This window comes from Lethenteron reissneri, chromosome 6 (genome assembly GCF_015708825.2).
Source record: "Lethenteron reissneri isolate LAM-NWPU_2019-01 chromosome 6, ASM1570882v1, whole genome shotgun sequence".
NCBI lineage: Eukaryota > Metazoa > Chordata > Hyperoartia > Petromyzontiformes > Petromyzontidae > Lethenteron > Lethenteron reissneri.
Genome location: NC_083784.1, coordinates 7,399,109 through 7,405,656, shown reverse-complemented (window position 1 = coordinate 7,405,656; position 6,548 = coordinate 7,399,109).

Below are 6,548 nucleotides of genomic sequence, written 5' to 3'. Positions count from 1 at the left end.
CGTTATCCGGCCGAGCGCCATCGTCAGCGGTACATCAATATCCGAAACTTTTCGATTTAAAGCTTTCGTGACTGCAGGGATTCATCTTCTTGGTTCTTTCGGTAAAGTCACGTAGAAGGGAAATAATAAAATAATAAAAAATAAACATAATGAAATGCAATTCTCACGACGTTTCGGCTGCTTGCGTTGTGGCCGAAACGTCGTGAGAATTGTATTTTATTATGTTTTATTTTTATTATTTTATTATTTCCCTGCTACGTGACTTTACCGAAAGAACCAAGAAGATGAATCCGAAACTGTCTCGGCCTTCCCCTAGATGAACTTGGCCTCAAGTGAGTGCCTGGCGCACGGTGCGAGGCAAAGGGGCTCGGTGTGGCGCTGGCCTCATTGATATCCCGCCACGGTGGCGCCTGGAATGCAAGAGGTCGTGGGTTCGATCCAGGCCCCGACGCCCGTGTCTTTGCAGTTTGCGTGTCTCTCTCCCCTTGGTCGTGTAGATTTCTTGTCTTCCACATTTAGAATGAACTTGCGTTTTAAAGTATTGGGCTGCTATGAATTTCCACGTGATAAGCCACTTCGTTGAGTGATCATTTGTGGCCAGGTCGCCTCAGAATAAAAATTAACCCGTAAAAACAAAGTTTTTCACTATAAATCCTTTATATGCGTGGCGGCTAGAGTCCTCTCGTCCTTTGGCTTGAGATGGCTGCCACCTATGGGTCAGATGATTGCTTGCCACCATTAAGCAATTGGTAATTACATATAAAAAAAAATCCTAAACAGTGTAAAATTTTGGAAAAAAAAATTCACGAAAATTAATTGTCACACACAACGAGTCTGTGTGCAAAATGTCAGCTCGATTGGATCACGGGAAGTGGGTAAGAAAACGACCGAAAGATTTGCACGGTCGTAAGCGCGCAAGCAAGCGTGAACTTAATATAAAGGATTTAGAAAGAGCTACAAAGCTCAGTGGGCCTTACCTGGTAAGATTTAAAAGTTTCGTTTAGTTGACCTTAATAGGTGCTCCCTAATACCGCTTGCACCTTGTCTGTTGCTCCTGTGGCTGATAGGGCTAGGTCCCCATAGGGCTAGAAGCCTTCAGAACTGATTGAGTAGCTCCCATCATGCTTTTCGTGTTTAGTTTTTCTTCCACCACTCCTCTGATTAGCACAGTTGGCGACGTACGGTGCAAAAGAAATCCATCACACTGTAATACATACATCTCTGTATGCTGTGTGCGTGGTGTACCCGAGTTCTAAACAACGCGGCCAGACGTTGCGTCTCCCACGCGAAGACGACACAAGTTACGTGCAGGCCTGGTCCGTCCGTCCGGCCGGCCGGACCTGACTGGCCACGGCACGACGGGGGGCAATCGTTTCACTTCTGCAGTTTATCCCCCGGGGAGGGGCGGGTGGGGAGTAGGAGGTCGGAGGGGATATGGGGCTGGAGCTCGTTAGGGAGAAGCCCGGCCCTCTCTGTCGCTCCCAAAGCGTTTCCCTTGCGAAGAGGAAACCGCCTTGGGGAAATTGGAACGCGCGCTTTGACGAATCTCCCCCTCGCACCCCCCACGCACCCCTCCCCGTCCCCAACACGGCCCAACTGCCACCCCGGGGCCTTCGTTCCCCCTCTCCGGCGAGAGAGGTGGCTTGCCATGCCAGCGTACTGATAAAGAGACTGCAAATGTTATCATGTACAGCCCTTTGTCAATCAGCTGTTGGAGTGAAGGCCTACCCTGAGGCTTCGGAAACCAAAACAACAAGGAGAGCCAATTTTTTTTTACTTGGTAAAAAGAAAAAAGTCCTTCAAAATTTCAATAATCCGGCCACAATGCACTGTGTGGTGACTACGAGACGGTGGTAACGTCACGAAGCGGTCCTTCAAGAGCCGCATGCGGCTTCGGAGCCTCGTGGCCGACCCGCTCCATGCCCGTCGTTGGGTTGGTTACGTGAGCATACTTCGCTAGTGGGGATCAGGGGACTCAGGACAGGTAGGTATGCACGTTGAAATTCTCGGGGCGCCACGGTGGCGAGATGCTAACTACGTTGCCCAATATGCAGGAGGCCGTGGGTTCGGTCCCGACCCTGACGCCTGTATATTTGGAGTTTGCATGGTCTCCCCGTGGTTGCATGGATTTTTCTCCTGGTCCTCGGGTTTTTCCCTCCACATTTAGAAAGCATGCGTTTGCAGTATTTGGCTGCAATACATTTCCACATGATAAGCCACTTCATTCAGCCATTATTTTTGGCTAGGTCACGTCTGAAAAAAAAGAGCTTTTGGGTTCGGTGGGCCTTACCTGGTAAATTAAAAAATAGTTTAGTTCCTTTCGCAGCGTACGAAGCCAACCGCACTAATCGGTGGTACACATATCATCACTCGCCACCGAAGTTGGCCAACGCTCATCACTCGACCAACGCTTCGTTCCCCAACGGAGGTATTTAACGACGCGTACTGCCAAACATGGCTGGACGTGATTCTGTGAAACGATTAGCGAATAATTCGAACTGTACAAGAAGACATTTGTGCAAGCGTTTTGACCTTGTGTTCCTGCAGCTGGAATGCGTGACTCGCGGTGCAAAGGTCGCGAGTTAAAATCCCGGTCCAAAGTCGAGAAAAGTCAACGGTGGTTGTTCTTTTTTTGTAACGATTCGATGCCAGCAACTGGCGCCCCAGGGCGAACCACGCAATCGGCGCCCCCACTCCAAACCCCCAAGGACAGATCTCGGCTGAGGTTTTTTGGTAAAGTGGGAAACATTTGTCCCCTGTTTTACGTTTAAAGTTTTGTAAGCGTTTTATTTTCAAACGGAAGAGTAATTATTCGGTTTGTCCGTCCATCTGTCCAACCAATAAATTATCGGCAATGTTGAGAAATGAATTACAATTCATATTCCCTCTACACGCACAGGAATTTAAATAATTAATTCTTTGTTATTTTTTTTCAACATTTTTATTTTTATCTCTCGAATTTGATGGCCCCCGCTTAATTTGGCACCCTAGGCAACTACCTCGTTTGCCTATATGGACATGCCACCCCCTGCATGAAATGTGGAATTTCCAACACTTGTGCGAAACTTTTAAGCGGACCATAGCGCCGTCCCATGTTCCTTTGAGCCGTTAGCACCGTTTAAATGCGTATGAGTCTCAACGTAACGCTGTCTATAATTCGGGGCCCTTTGTGGAATGCATTGTATTGGAAGGCTTTGGTGCGCTGGTGATCGACAGACTCACCGCTGGTGTGTTACATGCCCTGGTTTAACTAGAGGATTTTTACAAAAGCAAAACGATCATGAGCGTCATTGTGCCGAATATAGGCACTTTTTTTCTACTTACCACGAGCCGTACGGCCTTCGGCGCAAGTGATTACTTCGTGTTATTTCTCACGTACAGTTGCGTCGAACCAGGACCGCTATCTAAGAGATAGAGGTCCTTGCCGACAATCATCTAGGCGCTCGCCAGCATTGGTTCAAACGAGCCCGGCTCTCTGATGAGACGCATAATCTCGAAACCGGTCTGGAGTTTTGCTTGCGTGAATTCCAATGTCGCTGAAATTGTGGACTCCCAGAAGGTTGCGTGGCTGATCGCGTTTGTAAAAAGAAAAAAAAAGAAATACTTTTATATTTTAATGGAAGCAAGATAACGTAATGATTTTTAACGCCGCTGCGTGTAAATACATCGGTGTATCCATTTTTGGCTTAAGCACTTTAAAAATACTATATACTAAACTCTTTTTTCAGGAGTGACCTGGCCACAAATGATAGCTCAAGGAAGTGGCTTATCATCATGTGGAAATTTATATCAGCCAAATACTCAAAAGCATGTTTTTCATTGTGCAGGGAAAACCCAGAGACCCGGAGAAAAATCCACACGACCACAGGGAGAACACGCAAACTACAATTATAAAGCAGGCATCAGGGTCGGGATCGAACCCACGACCTCCTGTATACCAGGTGAGGGAGTTAACATCTCGCCACCGCGAGTTGTTCGTTAACTCCCAGCTTAGGCTAACATCAGTGTCACGTGTGATAGGTTTTCTGGGACAACATTTATTTATTTTACAAATCAATTCAACACAGTTTTACCATCTTCCCAAGCAGGTCTTCTGGATTAGGCCTTGGACCCCCAAACGCAATTGGGTTTATTTTTATTTTCCGTCGGCCTTGCTCGTTTATGCCTCTCCGGTTTACGGCTTGTGGGGTGCGGTCGCATATTGAACCCCCTCTTGCCCCCGCCACCCCACCACCACACGCCCTCGCAGCAAACACGTGCTCAAAAAAAAAACACACAACGTGCAAAGCGCCATGCCAACGGAACGGCCAACAATGTCTGGCACAGAGCCGTTCAGACCAAACGCTCACAGGGAGGGGAGGGAGCGAGTTGGACCGGCGGGACCTTGCTGACACCGATGGGGCGGCTGCGGGAGAGGAAAGCCTCACCGAGTCTCAAGACTCTTTTTTTTAAGGAGGGTCCTGCCAGGTTTTTGGTGGTGCCAGATGTTAACTGCCTCGCCTGTTATGCAGGAGGTCGGGAGTTCGATTCCAACCCTCATGCCCGCTTCGTATTTGGAGTTTGTGTGTTCGCCCCGTGGTAGCGTGGATTTTTCTCCGGGTCCTCTGGTTTTTCCCTCCATGCTGAGAATCAACGTGGTATGAATTTCCACACGATGAGCCAATTAATTGAGCTATCATTTGTGGCCAGGTCGCTTCTGAAAAAGAGCTATATCGCTCAGTGGGCCTTACCTGGTAAAATAATAATTACTTAGTTGGCAGTAGGGCACGATGTTGCTGTGTGTTATCCCAATTCGATAACTTGTCAGATAACGTGGGATGTTTTGGCCAATACCAGTTACACTACCATTGGTTGAATAAAGAGCCTTTCCATTACTACACACATACTGCTCTTTGGCGTAGTTTTTTGCGCCGAACGGGTTTTCATATTTTATACGGAGTGCTCTTGACAATAACATTTGGTAATCCGGCGGAATTTGCTTCGCGAGCCTGACTGGTGATGCGATCCAGAAGGTGGAAACCGGTCCAGAGTTTACTTGCTCACAACGCGAATGCTGCTTTAATGATATTGGTCTGCAAATCCGAGAGGCTTATGAACTAGACCAGGGGTCGGCACCCAAACTAACAAAAAGAGCCACTTTTTTCGAATTCGTAAAAAAAGCTCAACATTTCAAGAGCAGCAATGCACCGTGTTGAATACGAGACGGTGGGTCCTTGACAGAGGTCGCAAACGGGTTTTGATTCCTTACCCGTACCCGGCCGCACCAGGGTCGCAAATGGGTACCCTTACCCGTACCCGGCCGGGTACGGGTAGCCGTTCCCTACCCATACCCTACCCGAAATGAGTGACAAACGGTGACTCACCAGTGACTCACGGCCTATCCGTACCCGGCCGCACCAGGGTCGCAAACGGCTACCCGTACCCATACCCGGCCGGGTACGGGTAGCCGGGTATTGGGTAGGGTACGGGTATCGGGTACCCGGTTGCGACCTCTGGTCCTTGATAAATAACTTCACGGAGTAGTCCTTGACGAGCCGCACGAGGCCACGGAGCCGCAGGGTGCCCACCCCTGGACTAGACAATGTTTGATTTACGCGTGGATACACAACGCGGAGTTGTTTTGGCACAGTCGTTTTCCCGACGCTTGCTGCGAGAGCGATGTCAATCCATTGCGAGTTGTTCGTTAGCTCCCACGGCTCACGTCCGTAGCAAGTGATGTGCTTTCTGGGACAATATCGGGGCCACTTTTCTTTATTTTTTTTCATGAACAAATCAAATTGACGTTGCAAAGCGAGACATTTTGGAGATGTGAAATAATTGAATCTGCTCGTTGATCTCTGAGAGGAATATTTTGAATTCTAGATTTGAAGCTTTCGTGACTGCAAGGATTCATACTGTTAGGTTTTTTCGGTAAAGTCACGTAGGTAAAAAAATAAAATTAAAAGTTAATAAAAGTAATAACTTTTTTTAGTCACGTAGGTAAAAAAAAATTAAAAGTTAATACAAGTTATTACTTTTATTAACTTAAAAAAAACATTTTTACCTACGTGACTTTACCGAAAAAACCTAAAAGTATGAATATTTTGAATGCTAAATTCAAGTGTTTGAAAACTGTAATATTACTGCAACATTCCTCGAGCGCATAGGTGCAGCGGTGGAGATGGACATGAGTTGATTTTGGAAGGACTGGTCTAAGCCATAGGAAAGTGGAATTTACACTACCGGCTGAGTGCCCACCCATGGAACTGATGCATAATGATGATGTAATTTACCCAGGAAAGCCTAAAAGAGTCTAAAGCCTCCTTTTCAGGAGAGTCCTACATTGGGGTATTTGACCAATTCAATGTAAAAAAAAATGTTCTTTAGCGCTGGGAAAGAAACAGAAAAACCGAGGGACAAAAACACCTCGCTTATGGATGCATAACACTCACAAGTCCGCAAAGATGGGTTCATGAACTCAGCTTGCCGTTCTGCGACCTCCTGGCTACCATACAGCCCAAACGGGTTTGGTAGATTGACAAATCTCTACGTGATCCGCAAACTCCTGT